The sequence below is a fragment of the Natator depressus genome, chromosome 3 (genome assembly GCF_965152275.1).
Source record: "Natator depressus isolate rNatDep1 chromosome 3, rNatDep2.hap1, whole genome shotgun sequence".
Taxonomy (NCBI): Eukaryota; Metazoa; Chordata; order Testudines; family Cheloniidae; genus Natator; species Natator depressus.
In genome coordinates, this window is record NC_134236.1 from 133,234,079 (window position 1) to 133,253,893 (window position 19,815).

Here is a 19,815-nt window from a genome sequence, read left to right on the forward strand (position 1 = left end):
CAGTGCTGAACAGTAGAAAAAGTTGCCTATACTCTGACTGTGTTTGAGGTGGCACTAGGTGGTGGCATTGTGATCAATTCAATACAGATTAGTGTGAGATTTAATCATTTGAACTTTCTCCTTATTAGGAAAAATGCTGGTGATTATAGAAAACATGTTAGCTTTGGGCAAAGGGATTTCAGTTTAGTGCTGGAACTCAAGACAAATGTGAACATTACAAATGGTTGCTGTGGCATAACATCGTTAAGTAAATCATTACTTTACATGTAGGTTAAAGTTTGCATCTTTTATACTGAAAATGATATTTTATCACTTTATTAAAATGTCTAAGTTGAAAGATTTAAAGAAATGCTTTCATTCTCTGCGAAGGGATTTAGCACATATAGTATTAATTTTTTGCGTAAAATCATGCTCTGAGTGATTTGGTGTGAATCATATTAAATTCAGTATTAAAAATATTGCTCTCTGTGTTGCTGATGCCATGAGTGAAGTATAATGATCAGCTTATTTGTGACAATTGCTTGGGTGCACTGGAGCTTTTTAAACCTGTTTTAGTTTTTGAAAGTAATATATTATTCAATATCCTCTCCCTACTATCTTGAAGGATCATTGTGTTTTCGCAGGAATTAAACTTTTCCCTGAATTAAAATATATTTACCCTTTCCAACACAGCTTCCTGTCTGCATGTTCATAAACTTTGGCGAGAAACTTATTATAGTGTATAGGGATGTAAAGCTGGGTTTCTCTTCATACGCTGTGATGATATCTTGAAAAGCTTTAATAAACATGTTGGAAATATTCATACTTCTATAACATATAGTTGTATAACTTGTGTAACATTGGTCTTCCATTTTTCATCATTACCAAAGATGACTGCATGTAGTAACAGTTTTTAAGAATTCATTTGCTCTTGTGTGGAAGTCAATACTGTTCAGAACATCACAGTTTTCTGTTGTAAAAATATTATTCTACTAGAGGATCATGATTTTGGTGGAAAACTGGTTTTGACAAAAGACGTCTTTGTTCATTGTATGCATTTCTAATGCATTCACCCTTGGATTATCTGATTGCCAATGCACTTAATAATAAAGGGGAAAGATACAAAAAACGTGTTATACTGTATTTTTCTGTTTTTCATGAGCCATCAGCAACTCATTAAAACACTATTGCAGGATGTTAGAATATGAGTTAGCAGATAAGGTCATAATAGTTTTTGTGTAAAACCAGTTTATTGTATTTTTCTATGGTTATTACTATTCTAAGAGTCTGATTTTGCTGCCCTTACTCACAGGGAGTTGCACCTTTCTTCAAGAATAGTCCCATAGACTTCACTGGGACCATTCATCTATGCAAAGTTATTGGATCCTGTGATCAGACCATGTATGGGTGCCAACTTCTGAGTTGGATATTAATGTTCCTATCTGACACCATGACTAATAGTCCAATTGAATTCATGGTGAGTTACTGCGGATGATCCTTCTAAAATAGTAAAAGTCATTTTCAGCTGCTCAGTTATAATCTATTGTTGACATTTATAACTCCACCGTAAAAGTTAATTGTGAGCCAAAACTTGGCCTTCAAAAGTGTGTTCTCCATAGCAATTAAAAAAAATAACAAATGACATCTTAGACTTATAATGGTGGGAAATAAATATACAACTTTTCTGAGGATTTAAAAAAAAAATCTACCTCAGAATAATTTTACCTATGATGTGAACCCATTTCACAAACTAAAAAGATAACAACAACCATATTTTATAAGTCTGTTGATAGAAATGTAGAAAAGATTATTTACATCTCTAGCGAGCGTTACTTGGCATGACTCCAAGGGAGCTACTTTAATTTACATCAGCAGGGGATGTGGCCGAATGCATGTAAGTTAGATAAATCAGCAAAACTAGAAGGCTGGTTTTATATCAACACTCGGAAAACATTTTTAAAAACTCCTTTATTTTGACTCATGGAAGTGGTCATGAGATAAGGAGCCTTTTACATTTTAAGTGGCCAGGTTTAATCAGACTAGGTCAGTGGTTTTCCAACTTTTGTATTGGTGACCCCTTTCACATAGCAAGCCTCTGACTGCGACCCCCCCTTATAAATTAAAAACACTTTTTTATATATTTAACACCATTATAAATGCTGGAGGCAAAGCGGGGGTTTGGGTGGAGGCTGACAGCTCGCAACCCCCCATGTAATAACCTCGCGACCGCCTGAGGGGTCCCAACCCCCAGTTTGAAAACTCCTGGACTACATACTGTGAACAAAAATAATTTACATTAAAATTAAATTGTAAACTCTTTGGGTAGGAATCCTGTCTTCTTATTATATATGTCTGTAAAAAGTCTAGATACTGTTTGCACCATATAAATAATAATGAAGATAATGAATTGAGTGTGGGTGCTCTGTAGGAAACTAGTTGATGATCGAGTTCTTAGCTTGTGAATATATAAATCAGATTTCATTTCCCTGCAGCCCCTTTTAAGCCACCTCCATCACCAATGACATTTTTGTTACTGAAAGTCTAGCATCTAGGACCAGATTGTGCACCTGTTGCTTATAATAGTAAGCAATTCCTCATGTTATTATTTAGACTCATATAGTTTATCTAAGGGTATGTCTACACTACGAAATTAGGTTGAATATATAGAAATCGTTTTTTTAGAAATTGTTTTTATATAGTCGATTGTGTGTGTCCCCACACAAAATGCTCTAAATGCATTAAGTGCATTAACTCGGCATAGTGCTTCCACAGTACCGAGGCTAGTGTCGACTTCCGGAGTGCTGCACTGTGGGTACCTATCCCACAGTTCCCGCAGTCTCCGCTGCCCATTGGAATTTTGAGTTGAGATCCCAATGCCTGATGGGGCAAAAAACATTGTTGTGGGTGGTGCTGGGTACATGTCATCAGGCCCTCCCTTCCTCCCTCCCTCTGTGAAAGCAACGGCAGACAATTGTTTCGTGACTTTTTTTCCTGAGTTACCTGTGCAGACGCCATACCACGGCAAGCATGGAGCCCGCTCAGCTCACTGTCACCGTATGTCTCCTGGGTGCTGGCAGACATGGTACTGCATTGCTACACAGCAGCAGCAACCCATTGCCTTGTGGCAGCAGACGGTACAATAGGCCTGAAAACCATCTTCATCATGTCCGGGGTGCTCCTGGCCGCCTCGGTAGGGTCGGTCAGGAGCGCCTGGGCAGATATAGGTGCAGGGACTAAATTAGGAGTGACTCGACCAGGTCATTCTCTTTAGTCCTGCAGGCAGTCCTATTGTACCATCTTGTGGTGAGCAGGCAGGAGATGTGGATGGCTTGCAGTCCTTCTGCACCGTCTGCTGCCAGCCAAAGATGTAAAAGATAGATGGAGTGGATCAAAACAAGAAATAGACCAGATTTGTTTTGTATTCATTTGCTCCCCCCTCCATCCCTCCCTCCATGAAGTCCTGCCTGAAATACGAGAGGGAGGGATAGCTTAGTGGGTTGAGCATTGGCCTGCTAAACCCAGGATTTTGAGTTCAATCCTTGAGAGGGCCATTCTGTGTGACAGTTGTTTTTGTTTCTCCTTGATGTAAAGCCACCCCCTTTGTTGATTTTAATTCCCTGTAAGCCAACCCTGTAAGCCATGTTGTCAGTCGCCCCTCCCTCCGTCAGAGCAACGGCAGACTATCGTTCTGCACCTTTTTTCTGTGCAGATGCCATACCTCGGCAAGCATGGAGCCCGCTCAGATCACTTTGGCAGTTAGGAGCACATTAAACACCATACGCATTATCCAGCAGTATATGCAGCACCAGAACCTGGCAATGCGAAACCGGGCGAGTAGGCGATGTCATGAGAGTGATGAGGACATGGACACAGACTTCTCTCAAAGCACGGGCCCTGGCAATGCAGGCATCATGGTGCTAATGGGGCAGGTTCATGCTGTAGAACGCCGATTCTGGCCCCGGGAAACAAGCACAGACTGGTGGGACCCCATAGTGTTGCAGGTCTGGGACGATTCCCAGTGGCTGCGAAACTTTCGTATGCGTAAGGGCACTTTCATGGAACTTTGTGACTTGCTTTCCTCTGCCCTGAAGCACATGAATATCCAGATGAGAGCAGCCCTCACAGTTGAGAAACGAATGGCAATAGCCCTGTGGAAGCTTGCAACGCCAGACAGCTACCGGTCAGTTGGGAATCAGTTTGGAGTGGGCAAATCTACTGTGGAGGCTGCTGGGATGCAAGTAGCCAACGCAATCAAAGATCTGCTGATATCAAGGGTAGTGACCCTGGGAAATGTGCAGGTCATAGTGGATGGCTTTGATGCAATGGGATTCCCTAAATGTGGTGGGGCGATAGACGGAACCCATATCCCTATCTTGGCACCGGAGCACCAAGCCGGCGAGTACATAAACTGCAAGGGGTGTTTTTCAATAGTGTTGCAAGCTCTGGTGGATCACAAGGGACATTTCACCAACATCAACGTGGGACGGCCGGGAAAGGTACATGACGCTCACATCTTCAGGAACTCTGGTCTGTTTCAAAAGCTGCAAGAAGGGACTTTATTCCCAGACTAGAAAATAACCGTTGGGGATGTTGAAATGCCTATAGTTATTCTTGGGGACCCAGCCTACCCCTTAATGCCATGGCTCATGAAGCTGTACACAGGCAGCCTGGACAGTAGTCAGGAGCTGTTTCAACTACAGGCTGAGCAAGTGCAGAATGGTGGTAGAATGTGCATTTGGATGTTTAAAAGCGCGCTCTCGCAGTATACTGACTCGGTTAGACCTCAGCAAAACCAGTATTCCCACTGTTATTACTGCTTGCTGTGCGCTCCACAATATCTGTGAGAGTAAGGGGGAGACGTTTATGGTGGGGTGGGAGGTTGAGGCAAATCGCCTGGCTGCTGGTTACGCACAGCCAGACACTAGGGCGGTTAGAAGAGCACAGGAGGGTGCGGTGCGCATCAGAGAAGCTTTGAAAACCAGTTTCTTGACTGGCCAGGCTACGGTGTGAAAGTTCTATTTGTTTCTCCTTGATGAAACCCCCCGCCCCTTGGTTCACTCTACTTCTCTGTAAGCTAACCACCCTCCCCTCCTCTCTTTGATCACCGCTTGCAGAGGCAATAAAGTCATTGTTGCTTCACATTCATGCAGTCTTTATTAATTCATCACACAAATAGGGGGATAACTGCCAAGGTAGCCCGGGAGGGGTAGTGGAGGAGAGAAGCACCGGGAGGGGTGATGGAGGAGGGAAGGACAAGGCCACACAGCACTTTAAAACTTATTAAATGCCAGCCTTCTGTTGCTTGGGCAATCCTCTGGGGTGGAGTAGCTGCGTGGCCAGAGGCCCCACCCACCGCATTCTTGGGCATCTGGGTGAGGAGGCTATGGAACTTGGGGAAGAGGGCGGTTGATTACACAGGGGCTGTAGCGGCGGTCTGTGCTCCAGCTGCCTTTCCTGCAGCTCAACCATATGCTGGAGCGTATTAGTTTGATCCTCCAGCAGCCACTGCATTGAATCCTGCCTCCTCTCATCATGCTGCCGCCACCTTTCAGCTTCACCTTTCAGCTTCAGCCTGCCACTTACTCTCCTCAGCCCGCCACCTCTCTTCCCGGTCATTTTGTGCTTTCCTGCACTCTGACATTGTCTGCCTCAACGCATTCGTCTGTGCTCTGTCAGTGTGGGAGGACAGCAGGAGCTCAGAGAACATTTCATCACGAGTGTGTTTTTTTCGCCTTCTAATCTTCACTAGCCTCTGGGAAGGAGAAGATCCTGTGATCCTTGAAACACATGCAGCTGGTGGAGGAAAAAAAAAGGGATAGTGGTATTTAAAAAGACACATTTTATGGAACAATGGGTACACTCTTTCACGGTAAACCTTGCTGTTAACATTACATACATAGCACATGTGCTTTCATTCCAAGGTTGCATTTTGCCTCCCCCCACCACGTGGCTAGCCCCTCACCCCTTCCCTCTCCCCGTGGCTAACAGCGGGGAACATTTCTGTTCAGCCACAGGCAAACAGCCCAGCAGGAACGGGCATCTCTGAATGTCCCCTTAAGAAAAGCACGCTTTTTCAACCAGGTGACCATGAATGATATCACTCTCCTGAGGATAACACAGAGAGATAAAGAATGGATGTTGTTTGAATGCCAGAAAACATACACTGCAATGCTTTGTTCTACAATGATTCCCGAGTACGCGCTACTGGCCTGGAGTGGTAAAGTGTCCTACATGGTGGATGAAATAAGGCTGCCCTCCCCAGAAACCTTTTACAAAGGCTTTGGGAGTACATCCAGGAGAGCCGCAAATGCCAGGGCAAATTAATCATTAAACATGCTTGCTTTTAAACCATGTATAGTATTTTAAAAGGTACACTCACCAGAGGTCCCTTCTCCGCCTGGCGGGTCCGGGAGGCAGCCTTGGGTGGGTTCGGGCGGTACTGGCTCCAGGTCCAGGGTGAGAAACAGTTCCTGGCTGTTGGGAAAACCGGTTTCTCCACTTGCTTGCTGTGAGCTATCTACAACCTCATCATCATCGTCTTCCTCGTCCCCAAAACCTGCTTCCATGTTGCCTCCATCTCCATTGAAGGAGTCAAACAACATGGCTGGGGTAGTGGTGGCTGAACCACCTAAAATGGCATGCAGCTCATCATAGAAGCGGCATGTGTGGGGCTGTGACCTGGAGTGGTCGTTTGCCTCCCTGGTTTTCTGGTAGGCTTGCCTCAGCTCCTTAAGTTTCACGCGGCACTGCTTCGGGTCCCTGTTATGGCCTCTCTCCTTCATGCCCTGGGAGATTTTGACAAATGTTTTGGCATTTCGAAAACTGGAACAGAGTTCTGATAGCACGGATTCCTCTCCCCATAGAGCGATCAGATCCCGTACCTCCCATTCGGTCCATGCTGGAGCTCTTTTGCAATTCTGGGACTCCATCATGGTCATCTCTGCTGATGAGCTCTGCACTCACCTGCAGCTTGCCATGCAGGCCAAACAGGAAATTGAAATTCAAAAGTTCGCACGCCTTTTCCTGTCTACCTGGCCAGTGCATCTGAGTTGAGAGTGCTGTCCAGAGCGGTCACAATGGAGCACTCTGGGATAGCTCCCAGAGGACAAGACCATCTAATTGCGTCCACAGTACCCCAGATTCGACCCAGCAAGGCCGATTTCAGTGCTAATCCCCTTGTCGGGGGTGGAGTAAGGAAATCGATTTTAAGAGCCCTTTAAGTCGAAAAAAAGGGCTTCGTCGTGTGGATGGGTGCAGGGTTAAATCGATTTAACACTGCTAAATTCGACCTCAACTCCTAGTGTAGACCAGGGCTAATTTATTTAGACTTTCAGAAGTCCTTTGACAGGGTCCCTCACAAGAGGCTACTAAAGAGACTAAGGAGACATGAAGTTAGAGGCAAAGTATTGTCATGAATCAAAAAAGAGACTGGCTTTTGCCATTATGAAAATTGACCTAATCAAGCTAGATGAAGAGACAAAATCATGGCAAATGAAAGTTAATGTTATAAAGGTGAAGCAATGCACATTGGGGAGGGGGGACATTTAAATTATTGATACACCTTACAAAGTTCTGTGCTAACAATAACCATATCAACCAAGGAAAGGGACCTGAATGTCACTGTAGACTGCTCAATGAAGACTTCTGCTTAAAAAAAGTGCAGCTGCTGTCAAAAAAGCAAGGAAGATTTTAGGGTGCATAAGGAACGAGATGGAGTAACACAAAGAACAATACAGAGACGGTGTTCTCTATTAGGATACTGATCCCTGTTAATCAAAAATTAAGAAATTATTTCAATTATTTGCTGTCATAGCAACATTGTAATAACTGTTCAGTTCTGGCTGACTACCATTTTTGAGTAGACTCTGAATAGACATTTTTATCTTGTGTCTTTCATTTTCAAGGAAAGAAAAGGACTATGGAATGGTCATTGATTTTTAACAAACACATCAATTGCGTTACAGATTTCTTCATGCAGCTTTAATTAAATCTGATATCTTCTGTAGTGTGCTATTTATGTATGTGGAAATTCTGGGCAGAACTGTGGCCCATAAGAGAGACTGGGCAAGCTACTGTAACTTGAGCAGGTTCTGAGGGCTCTCTCTTTACGCTGGTGACTGTAGACCAGCCCAGAATCGAGAGAGCACAAAGGTGATTTGAAACTACTTTAGCTGCCACCCCCATCCCATGCTGCCGGCTGCAAGTTTTGTGTACATCTCTGGGAGGCACACCACAGAATCTCATCCTAAATTCTGTTTTGTTGGAGGTCTTTGCATATGTTTGGAAGGCCTGAATGGTGATGTCACAGGAGGCTAAAACCTGAGTTGCAGCTCTTCTAAATTCAGATTGCATGGGGAAGAAATGCGGAATCCAAGCCTTAGGTGCTTAACAAACTAATTAGACAGAAAAGTCAATTAATGATTACATTAGTTCTTTTGAAATCATCATCATCTTCCTGTTGCTGATGCAGGAGCACAGAATAAAATAAATATTGTTTCAAATATTACAATGTATTTAGGAATGTACTTTTTAATATCTGCAATTACTTTAGTTCTACATTTTCTGCAATTTGTAGAAACATAGTTCAACTATGTTATTCTAAATGTATACTAACTTATTTGCCACATTGGGAAGGGTGTACCTTCTGGTGATTACTGAACTTCTATAGGCACCAATACTTCTCTAAATAGAAATAAAAATGGGGAATAAAGCATGGTAACATGAAATAATGTGTATTTTCTACAAAAAACTGCTTATAACAGAACTAGGTTTTGAATTTTGTATGGCAGCAACACTTCTTAACCTTCTGTGGTATGTGTACCAGAAATTAAATTTCACTGGAAATAATTCCAGCAAATAATGTAGGGATTTTGTACTTACTCCTGGAAATCTCTGGATGTGGAGAGGATTTTACATAATATTTTCTAGAGGAAGCTTTGATATTGCTATTACTTAATCATTAGTCTTGTGTACCAGACAGTGTTCCTCTTTTCTGCATTTCAGATTCTTTTACATCGTCATTTAACACTTTACAAGAAAATGTAATATGCTTTCTCTGTTTAAGAGAAATGCAGCAGAAATGCAATCTCTAAACAATGTAAAGTCAGTGTTTTATGACTCGCTGAGCACTGTTCCTCTCTTGATGAAATTATTGCACAAGGAAAATGGAAGCCCCCTTTGCCCCCTTCATTCCTTTAAAAGAGCATTTCTGCCTCAAAAAGTTGTTAAAATATTCCTTTCTATCACACCCTCATACAAAGGACAATATTGCAAATAAATATAGGAGTGGAAAAGTCTTCGGGTGAAATCCTGGCTCCCCTAAAATCCATGGGAGTTTTGGCCTTAACTTCAATAGAACCAGGATTTCACCCTCCAGGTTTAGGTCTTTGAATTTGCCTGCTATGCACACTCATTCTAAGTGCTATGCACTGAACACCTGTTCCTAAGGCAACTGCATCCAATTATACTTACCCATACATTTTTTTAAAAGATCCTGAACCCTATTGAAGAACTCTATTTAAAATATAGAATAATTTACTACCTTTAACAGATGTGCAATTTTAATTTTCTTTCATCCTGCACTTCCTATTTAATTACTACTACATATTTTGTCCTGAGATGGGTTAGGAGCATCTATAACAAAGGGAAAGAGGAATATTTCTCCTTCCTTGTCCCCAGGAAGCTACATATACTGGACTCTGCATATAAGTGGGAGGGGGGGAAATATGTATACTCATATGTACATACACAGTCTCTCTCTTTCACTAATTCTCTCTCTCTCTCTCTATTCTGAGACCAAGAATGAAATCTACTAATTGACACATCCAAGATAACAATCAATAATACATTGAAAAATACATTGATCAAAACATAGTACCTCCTTAAGTGTATATAACATTGCATTTTAAATGGAGGAAACAAGCTACATTAATAGGTGAACCAAAGCATTGAATATTAAAGAGGTTAATGATAAACAGGCTTGATCTTTTCACAGTCTGTTGTCGGGTAGGATGGTATAAAAGATGGAATTCTTTGCAGATAGAAACACAGATGATGATGGTGGGTGGTGGGGGAGCATTAAAATGTTCTGGAAGAAATACAAAATGGCAGTAAAGGGAAGACAAAGTTTAAATATGATTTTATGTAACTTGTTGGATTTTGGTTTTCTTAAATCTATCTACCACAAAAAAGTATAAATAATACAAAGGATGTCTTAGAGGAATGTCTAATTCAAGTTTAAAGTCTGTCTAGTGAAGACTAGTTGGCTTCAGATTAATGCATTGACCTCTGACCTTTCAGATTTTATTTTAAAGTCATAATATTGCAGTCTTTACTCAGGTGAAATTCTCACTGAAGTTGATGGAAGTTTTTCTTGAACAAAGATTAGGATTGAGCCTCCAATGTATTTAGGTCCAACATGAAAATGAGTTTTCTGGTCTAATCATAGTCCTTAATGGATTACTGACCACCACACAGTTTGCTAGGGAAGCATTCACAAACCTTCACACATGCCCAAGAATGGAGTAGATGTTGTGTGTCAGGAGTGTGGTGAGTTGGCAGCATTCTGGAGAGAATAATGTACAGTGCCTGCTTGTACTATGTTTGGTTTCAGCTGGAGCTTTTTACTGTCTTCATAAACACCAGGTACTATTATAAGGCCAGATTCTTGCCCCCCTGTTCTGGGTGGCTTTGTGCCCCTCAGGCAGTGCAAAGTGGCAAGAATCTGATCCCAGCTGGCCATTTGAGAATATTCCCCTAGTTGTGCTCAGCTAACGTAAACTAGGGTAGCCAGCTCCCTGGTGCAGAGGAATGGAACATTGTGTACTTGTGCTCTGCAATCCTTAACGGGCCTGTGGTCCCTCAGGGACCATAACTATCTGATGTAAGTTATGGGAGCCTAGTGGCCACTTCAACTCATGCTGGGCTGAAGCAGCTTGAGAGCCAGGGAGCTATCACTGACTCCCTGACTGGCCCCACCCCCATCTTCTCTGAATGGGTCTTGGGGCAGGAGAGAGTTGGCGCCATGTTTAGTTTTCGGGGAAGAGGATGATACTTGGCTGTATGGCATTAACCAAAATCACTTACATTATTAATAACCAGAATTTTGCCTTTACATCAAGCCGTGCACATACTGACTTCTGTGGGAATTATGTGAGTGTGAGGTTGGCATAAAGCAGGGGTGGCCAAACTGTGGCTCGCGAGCCACATGCGGCTCTTTTATAGTTAAAGTGCTGCTCACGGAAACCCCATACGCACTCCATCTACCAGATGCGGGGGAAGCTTGGGGCTTCTGCCCTGTGGCAGGGTGGCGGGCTACGGGCTTCAGCTGGAGCAGGGCAGAAGCCCCCAGTTCCACCATCCCACCCCAGGGCAGAAGCCCGCTCCAGCTGGTGTGCCCCAGCTCTTGAACTTCTGAAGATTATCGTATGTGGCTCGGAGGGTCAGTAAGTTTGGCCACCCCTGGTATAAATCAAAAAGGGCTGGGAAGCATAGCACAATAGGAGGAATTTAGCCTGAGGAACTTATCCCAGACCTTGAATGGATATAGGAGGCATTGTTAAGCCTTATGTATCTCCCCAGGACAGGACACAGTAGCTCCTCCAACTGAATTGCTATACACTGTGTAGTAACTGGGAGGTACGAAATGACACTGGATTCTGTGATAGCTTCTTTCACTTCACATCTGTCTTTTTTAAACAGTGCAAGGTTGAACCAGTTGTGCTGCCAACCAGCTATTCTCAATAGATTTCACTGTAAGACTCCACTGGCAGCCAACTTTAAGAGCGAAAAAAAAAAAGAACTACATAGGATTGAATTTAATTGGGATCTATGGTATTTTTCTGACAGTATCCAACATTGGAACTTTTCTCTTTTTTTTTCTGCTTTTTTTATAGACCTAATAATTCTACCATCTCATTAGAAAGATTTTAATCGGTAACTTCTTTATGGGAGAAATTTAGAACCTTAATTAGGACATTTCTTTTTACCTGCTATTGATTTAAATAATTTTCCTACACCTTTTGTATTCATAAATTCTTGGGATTAACTAGTGAGCACAGTTTAAACTTTATATTGTTTTCATTTCCCACTTCTTTTATCACTTTCATTATGTTTCTGTTGTAGTCATGAAACAATGGGGATACTGTTCAGTGGCCAAAGTAATACCTGTGAATTCTCCAGGCTGTGAGTCCTAGGTGATATTTCCCTAGTGCATGATGTGTCTGCTTTTTGTTTTAAAGGAGTTTGACTAAATTTATCCTTGATTTAACTTCATTTTGTTCTCTGGAGCTATGCCGCTGAGGAGTTTAGAATACAGAGTTCAAAGGAAATATTTTGATATTTAAAACAATATTTTCAGCACATAGGTCTTAATCGCACAAAAATGCATGTTAGCAACTTTAGTCATAGACTGTTGGTGTGCATAAAGTTATTCAAATGTGTAAGTTTGCATCTTTGAAGCTTCTATTATATTTATTGTCCTGACATAGTCTCCCTTTAACAAGTATTAATATCACATTTTTGCTGAAGATTCAAAAATAATATTCTCAACTAACTCACAATGCAATTAAATTTGGCATAATAGTTATCTATATCTAGACGATTACTACTAAGTATCACTATTATACAGTCCACTGACAGTTCATTTGTATATGAAGAAACAATATTTTTCTATGCAAACAGAAGTGTTTCCATTCAGTTTCATAAATACATGGATTCCCTGGGTAGTTATGGGAAACTGCATAGCTAAAATGACCTAACATTTGTTGATTTTATTTGTGCTTTCATTAAAGTTTCTGTTTACTTTTTCCATCAGGGCAGTCTTGTTTCTTTTCCAGAATCATAATATAATCCAAAACATAGCACCTGGGTTAAACAGCCAAATTAGTTTGTGTCTTAAGAAAATGTGTTTATAGTTTTGTGGTTGTTTCTGAGTTTTTTTGCTATTTATCTTATGCAAGTTATTACTAATTTTGAGGTTAAAAAATTGTGTTTGGTTTATTTTTCTCAAATCAACCAAATGTCCATTTTGATTGGTTATCATTTTTGTGCTGTGAATTAAACATTGCAGCAGGATTTTAATTCACTGTTTGATACTTTCCTTGTCAGAAGTGCCTTTCCTTAAGGATAAAACACATTTCAAACTAAGTGCATTGTTTGTGCTGTTATTGATTTTAGTGGGATTTCTTGTGAGGGAAAGTACTACTCAACCTAAGCAAGGTTAACAGATTCAGGCCCATAATGAATAGTCTATAGAAGGCCAAATAAGACAAATGATGGACTAAATGTTAGAGCTGGAGGGAAACAGGGAGGCTTTGAGTTTTCTTATGCCTAAGGGAAGAAGGTTACGAAAAAATTATTTATGATCAGTAGGATAACCTAGATCTCAAATATATTTGTCCAAGAAAATATGGTTCTCCATTCTTTCTATGACCAAAATAAGCAGGACAGGTTTTATTTTTCTTTATTTTTAATTTGTTTCATGTCATCAGTCATGGAACTGTCATCATAAAACAGACAAATATTAGCCACCCCTTTCATTCAAGTGATCCTACAGGACAGTGAAAATCAAAAGCCAGCTGCACTGTGCAGTTATAGTAATAGAAGGCAATACACAGGAAGAGGAACTGTGTGTCTCCATACAGGGTAGACAACATAAAGCCAGCAGAGGCAGCACAGAGGGGTGGGAATAAACAGCCAGCAGCACCCAATGACAGGTGAAGTGGGTGTTACATCCCCTCTCTTCCAAGACAGCAAATCCTGACCATAAAGCCGCAGAGGGTAAAGTAGAAAATCCTTACATCATTCTCTGTTGCAAAGCATAGAAAAACCAGGAGAGGAAACCTTCATTTCTCTTTAGCCTGTAGGTATATCACTTTTAAAAAGGGATCAAGGAAAGAATAGGGAAGCATAGCTCTTGCAGATCATTTATTCTAGTCCATCCCAGTGCAACGTATGGGATTGCCTACTGAACCAAGCCTTTCAGGACTGCGTGAACAATCAGTGTAACCCGTGTCCCCTTCTGCGTGTGATCTACAGATGATTTGAGTTTGTTACGAGGACCAGCTACAGAATCTGGCTTCTTAGTTCAAGCTATAGAAACTCATGCTTTTAGCTCTGGAGGTCCCTGGCTCAGTACCCATAGTCGGCCAAGATAGTGTCCATCACATAAGCTTAACATGTATTATTTAGAATGAAAAAAACTCAATTGAATACAAAAAATAATTTGCATAGTGCCAGTCTGGAAACAAATGGTTAAAAATCAGACAGATGAGAGAAGGTGTCTGAGAAGGATCAGTGTCTTACTAGACACTGATGGCCTACAGGACAGAACACAGAGCAAGCTGTGGAGCTTTTTTGAGAAAACACAATGAGGAGGCCTAGCTGATCCCCAAAAAGGCTTCTCCAAAAGCACAGGAAGAAATGGGGGATTTGTGTCTTATGTGAATTAGCATAAGAGGTGTAAATTAATGAGAATAGGGTTGAAAATGATAAATAGGGGTTGTTTCTGAATGGCAACAAGCTAGAAGTCACTGATTTATTTTTATTATTTATTAAAAGTTCTAGATAAGCTCTAGGAACTAATATGAAAAATTACAAAATGCAAACATAAACAGACTTAGAACAAAAGACTGTACTGTGCAGTAAATGCAGTTGCCCATTTAACATTTAAGAATAAAACATAAATCATAGAAGTGTGGGGCTGGGAGAAAGTCAAGAGCTCATCTAGTCCATCCACTGATGCAAGATTAAATATACCTAGACTATCTCTGACTGGTGTTTGTCCAACGTGTTCTTAAAAACCTCCAGTGAGGGGGATTCCACAATGGAAGAGGGAATTCCAGAATTTAACAATCTTTATACTTACAAAGTTTTTCATAATATCTAACCTAAATCTCTCTTGCAGCAGATTAAGCCCATTACTTCATGTCCTATGTTCAGTGGACATGGAGAACAATTAATCAGTGTTCTCCTTATAATAGCCCTTAACATATTTGAAGATTGTCAGGTCCCCTTCAGTCTTCTTTTCTCAAAACTAAACATGCCAAGTTTTTTTTAATCTTTCCTCACAGGTCAGGATTTTTGAACCTTCTATCATTTTTGTTGCTCTCCTCTGGACTCTGTCCAGTTTAAGACAAATGTGGACAAAGAGTGACACTCAGAACTGAACAGCTGAGCTCTCACCAGTGCTGAGTGGAGCAGGACAATTACCTTCCATGTCTTTTCTTACAAAAGTCCTGTTAATACACCCAGGTTATTAGCCTTTCTCACAACTGCATTCATGTTGTTGGATTATATTTAATTTGTGATTCGCTATAATACCCAGGTCCTTTTCAGCAGTACTACAGACGATCCAGTTATTCAATGTTTTATATTTGTACGTTTTGATTTTTCCTTCCTAAGTGTAGTACTTTGTACTATTTCAGACCAGACTATTTCTCCAATTTGTCAAGGTCATTTTGAATTCTAATCCTGTCTTCCAAAGTGCTTGTAACCGCTCCCATCTTGGTGTCATCTGCAATTTTATAAGCATATTCTCTACTCCATTATCCAAGTCACTAATGAAAATGTTGAAAAGTAACAGACCCACGACAGCCCCCTCACTAGCTATACATCCTCCCTGTTGGAAGTGAACTGTTGATAACTACTCTTTGAGTATGGTCTTTCAATCAGTTGTGCCCCCAGTTTACAGTAATTTCATCTAAATGACATTTCCCTAGTTGGCTTATGAAAATATCATATTGGACTGTGTCAGAAGACTTACTAAAATCAAGATATATCATGTCTACTGCTTTCCCCCATCCACTAGGCCATTAACACTGTCAAAGAGGGAAATTAGCTAGGTTTGAAATGATTCGTTCTTGACAAAGCCATGTTGCCTATTCCTTATTGCCCTATTATTCGCTATGTGCTTACAAATTGATTGTTTAATAATTTGTTCCAGTATTTTTCCAGAGATCGAAGTTAGGCTGACTATTCTAGTTTCTATTCTCTGGTTCCTCTTTGTTCCTCTATTTAAAGATAGGTACTATGTTTGCCCTTCTCCAGTCCTCTAGGACCTCACCTGTCCTCTGTGAATTCTCAGAGGTAATCACAAACTCTTCCAAGATTCATTCAGCTAGTTTCTTAAATACTCTAGGGTGAATTTTGTCAGGCCCTGATGACTTGAATACACCTAACTTATCTGTGTATTCTTTAAACTGTTCATTCCCTATTTTGGCTTGTGTTCCTTCCCCCTTTTTGTTAATATTACTTTGATTAAGCATCTGGTCACAATTCACTAAAAAAGCAAAACAGGCATTAAATCATTAGCCTTCTTGGTGTGATCCCTTATTAGTTCTCCTCCACTGCTTAGTAGTAGGCCTTTGCCTTTCTTTTGCTTCTAATGTATTTGAAGTACCTTTTCTTATTGCCTGTTATGTCCCTTGCTAGGTGTAACTCAGTTTATGCCTTAGCCTTTCTGATTTTGTCCCTGTGTTCTTGTGGTATACTTTTGTACTCATCCTTAGTAATTTATCCATGTTTCCACTTTTTGTAGGATTCCTTTTTGATTTTCAGGTCATTAAAGAGCTCCTGGGGGACGCTTGGTCTCTTATTATTATTGCTATCTTTCCTTTCCCATCAGGTTAATTTGCAGTTGTGCCTTTAATATTGTCTCTGAGAAACTGCCAGCTCTCAACTTCTTTTCCCCTAGATTTTCTTCTGATGGGACCTTAGATACCAGTTCTCCGAGTTTGTTAGTCTGCTTCTTTGAAGTCCATTCATAGATTCATAGATACTAAGGTCAGAAGGGACCATTATGATCATCTAGTCTGACCTCCTGCACAATGCAGGCCACAGAATCTCACCCACCCACTCCTGAAAAACCTCACCTATGTCTGAGCTTTTGAAGTTCTCAAATCGTGGTTTAAAGACTTCAAGGAACAGAGAATCCTCCAGCAAGTGACCTGTGCCCCATGCTACAGAGGAAGGCGAAAAACCTCCAGGGCCTCTGCCAATCTGCCCTGGAAGAAAATTCCTTCCCGACCCCAAATATAGCGATCAGCTAAACCCTGAGCATATGGGCAAGATTCACCAGCCAGATACTACAGAAAATTCTTTCCTGGGTAACGGATCCCACCCCATCTAACATCCCATCACAGGCCATTAGGCCTATTTACCATGAATATTTAAAGATCAATTAATTACCAAAATCATGTTATCCCATCATACCATCTCCTCCATAAACTTACCAAGTTTAATCTTAAAGCCAGATAGATCCTTCGCCCCCACTGCTTCCCTTGGAAGGCTATTCCAGAACTTCACTCCTCTGATGGTTAGAAACCTTTGTCTAATTTCAAGTCTAAACTTCCTGGTGGCCAGTTTATATCCATTTGTTCTTGTGTCCACATTAGTACTAAGCTTAAATAATTCCTCTCCCTCTCCAGTATTTATCCCTCTGATATATTTATAGAGAGCAATCATATCTCCCCTCAACCTTCTTTTAGTTAAGCTAAAGAAGCCAAGCTCCTTTCATAAGACAAGTTTTCCATTCCTCGGATCATCCTAGTAGCCCTTCTCTGTACCTGTTCCAGTTTGAATTCATCCTTCTTAAACATGGGAGACCAGAACTGCACACAGTATTCCAGGTGAGCTCTCACCAGTGCCTTGTATAACGGTACTAAAACCTCCTTATCCCTACTGGAAATACCTCTCCTGATGCATCCCAAGACCGCATTAGCTTTTTTCACAGCCATATCACATTGGTGGCTCATAGTCATCCTATGATCAACCAATACCCCAAGATCCTTTTCCTCCTCCGTTACTTCTAATTGATGCGTCCCCAGCTAATAACTAAAATTCTTGTTATTAATCCCTAAATACATGACCTTACACTTCTCACTATTAAATTTCATCTTATTACTATTACTCCAGTTTACAAGGTCATCCAGATCCTCCTGTATGATATCCCGGTCCTTTTCTAAATTGGCAATACCTCCCAGCTTTGTATCATCCGCAAACTTTATTAGCACACTCCCACTTTTTGTGCCGAGGTCAGTAATAAAAGATTAAATAAGATTGGTCCCAAAACTGATCCTTGAGGAACTCCACTGGTAACCTCTCTCCAGCCTGACAGTTCACCTTTCAGTAGGACCCGTTGTAGTCTCCCCTTTAACCAATTCCTTATCCACCTTTCAATGTTCCTATTGATCCTCATCTTTTCCAATTTAACTAATAATTCCACCAAGAAGTGGCACGATATCAAACGCCTTACTGAAATCTAGGTAAATTAGATCCACTGCGTTTCCTTTGTCTAAAAAATCTGTTACTTTCTCAAAGAAGGAGATCAGGTTGGTTTGGCACGATCTACCTTTTGTAAAACCATGTTGTATTTTGTCCCATTTACCATTGACTTCAATGTCCTTAACTACTTTCTCCTTCAAAATTTTTTCCAAGACCTTGCATACTACAGATGTCAAACTAACAGGACTGTAGTTACGAGGATCACTTTTTTTCCCTTTCTTAAAAATAGGGACTATGTTGGCAATTCTCCAATCATACGGTACAACTCCTGAGTTTACAGATTCATTAAAAATTCTTGCTAAATGGGCTTGCAATTTCGGGTGCCAATTCCTTTAATATTCTTGGATGAAGATTTTCTGGGCCCCCCAATTTAGTCCCATTAAGCTGTTTGAGTTTCGCTTCTACCTCAGGTATGGTAATATCTACCTCCGTATCCTCATTCCCATTTGTCATGCTACCATTATCCCTAAGATCCTCTTTAGTCTTATTAAAGACTAAGGCAAAGTATTTGTTTAGATATTGGGCCATGCCTAGATTATCCTTGACCTCCACTCCATCCTCAGTGTTTAGCGGTCCCACTTCTTTCTTTGTTTTCTTCTTATTTATATGGCTATAGAACCTTTTACTATTGGTTTTAATTCCCTTTGCAAGGTCCAACTCTACTTGACTTTTAGCCTGTCTCACTTTATCCCTACATGTTCTGACCTCAATAAGGTAGCTTTCCTTGCTGATCCCTCCCATCTTCCACTCCCTGTATGCTTTCTGCTTTTTTTTAATCACCTCTCTGAGATGCTTGCTCATCCAGCTTGGTCTACAACTCCTGCCTATGAATTTTTTCCCCTTTCTTGGAATGCAGGCTTCCGATAGCTTCTGCAGCTTTGATTTAAAGTAATCCCAGGCCTCCTCTGCCTTTAGATCCATAAGTTCTTCAGTCCAATCCACTTCCCTAACTAATTTCCTTAATTTTTGAAAGTCAGCCCTTTTGAAATCAAAAACCCTAGCTGCAGATTTATTTTTGTTAATCCTTCCGTTCAGTTTGAACTGAATTAGCTCATGATCACTTGAACCAAGATTATCCCCTACAACCATTTCTTCTATGAGGTCCTCACTGCTCACCAACACCAAATCTAAAATGGCATTCCCTCTAGTTGGTTCAGCAACTACTTGATGAAGGAATCCATCAGCTATTGCATCTAGGAAAATCTGAGCCCTATTAGTATTACTAGCATTCGTCCTCCAGTCTATATCTGGGAAGTTAAAGTCTCCCATGATCACGCAGTTTCCATTAGTATTTACTTTATTAAAAACATTAAAAAGGGCTGTATCCATATCCAAATTAGATCCCGGTGGTCTATAGCACACCCCAAGCACTATCTCAGGGGAGGCTCTTATAGTTTTCTTCCCCAATGTAATTTTTGCCCAGATGGACTCTGTCTTATCCATTCCATCGCTTCTTATTTCTTTACATTCTACCTCATCACTGATATACAATGCTACTCCACCACCTTTACTTTTATTTCGGTCTTTCCTAAACAGCACATACCCTTCAATACC

At 40.9% G+C, this 19,815-nt stretch overlaps 1 protein-coding gene and 1 pseudogene across 3 annotated transcripts in view; both read left to right on the plus strand.

The window, feature by feature from the left end:
* SLC35F3 (solute carrier family 35 member F3) overlaps positions 1-19,815 on the plus strand; it is a 265,270-nt gene that overhangs the window by 1,663 nt on the left and 243,792 nt on the right. The window lies entirely within an intron of this gene.
* Positions 1,430-19,815, plus strand: part of LOC141983875 (rRNA methyltransferase 2, mitochondrial pseudogene) — a 90,637-nt pseudogene continuing 72,251 nt past the window's right edge.